At 27.5% G+C, this 1,330-nt stretch overlaps 1 pseudogene; it reads left to right on the top strand.

Moving 5' to 3' along the window:
* The window catches only part of LOC106473975, a 48,723-nt pseudogene that overhangs the window by 35,847 nt on the left and 11,546 nt on the right, over window positions 1-1,330 (top strand).

Genomic DNA, 1,330 nt, shown 5'->3' with positions numbered 1-1,330 from the left:
TATCTTCACGAAATTTGGCAGTCTTTCAGTTAATATTACAAGTCTTCCACATACAAAAATTCATATTTCTTAGTGAAGTATTTTTAATAAAATAAAATAAAGATTTGTCCTTGAATATATTATTTGTTTTGAATAATCCGTGTGCAAAGTAATTTTTCATGTTAAAATTGAAAATACTTTTAGTCATCTGAAAAATCTCTAATTTCCTTGTGTAATCCTTGAAACCTCCTAAATGCATTTCTAATGTTTTTTTTCACTGAATCCTTACAGTTTTTTGTTATTTTCTCTACCCTATCTCAAAACGGGATTGGTCAATTCGACCGATCTCGTAACCACCAAAAAAAATCTAAATAAACCTAACTTAACATTCTTTTCTTTCTAGTATGACTTCAAATTCTAATATGAAACTACATTCGTTTATCCTAAGTAGCTCTAAGTTTGTAACATTATACATCTATTTATAATTAAATTTTATTGTTTTATTGCCATTTGTAAATCATTATATTACTCTATTTCCAAACATATAAAAAAATAAAATAAAAATATTTTGTGATCAGTATTTTTTTATATGTTTGAAAAATGTTTAAAAATAATATTCCATAGCAAGCTCTAACATTTCCATATTTATTTTATGAACATCAATATTGTTGGTCAAATGTTGGTTTTTGAGAATATCTTTCTTTCCAATGTGAAAGACCTATCCAATCAACTGACACCTGATGTACGCCTATTACCTATATATAAATAGATTTAGTAACCTCAGAAGAGAAGTATATTGTTTAATTGATGTACTTCATGACATTGATTACAAATCAGAGAAAATGTACATTGATATCTTGGGTTTGAATTATGATTTTATATTGAATGGACAAATGTATGGTAATGATCAAACTTGAATCAATAAAAAATTATGATGAGAAATCATAATTGAAATAATTAGAAACACAAATTTTGATAAATTGATTATTTTTATGACTTGTTGATTTAAATAATTTTGATTAACCTGTCATTTTAGATGTTACTAATCGATGGGATTGAATTACAATTTTATATGAACACAACTGTGATGACTACACAATTAGTGACTGATGAACATAGATATGATGACTGCACAATTAGCGACTGATGAACATAGCTGTGATGACTACACAATTAGCGACTGATGAACATAGATATGATGACTGCACAATTAGCGACTGATGAACATAGCTGTGATGACTACACAATTAGCGACTGATGAACATAGATATGATGACTGCACAATTAGTGACTGATGAACATAGATATGATGACTGCACAATTAGTGACTGATGAACATAGATGTGATGAC

This window comes from Limulus polyphemus, unplaced genomic scaffold (assembly GCF_000517525.1).
Source record: "Limulus polyphemus unplaced genomic scaffold, Limulus_polyphemus-2.1.2 Scaffold6692, whole genome shotgun sequence".
NCBI classification, from domain to species: Eukaryota; Metazoa; Arthropoda; class Merostomata; order Xiphosura; family Limulidae; genus Limulus; species Limulus polyphemus.
The sequence above is the reverse complement of the archived record's forward strand: the minus strand, read 5'-3'. Positions and strand labels throughout refer to the sequence as shown.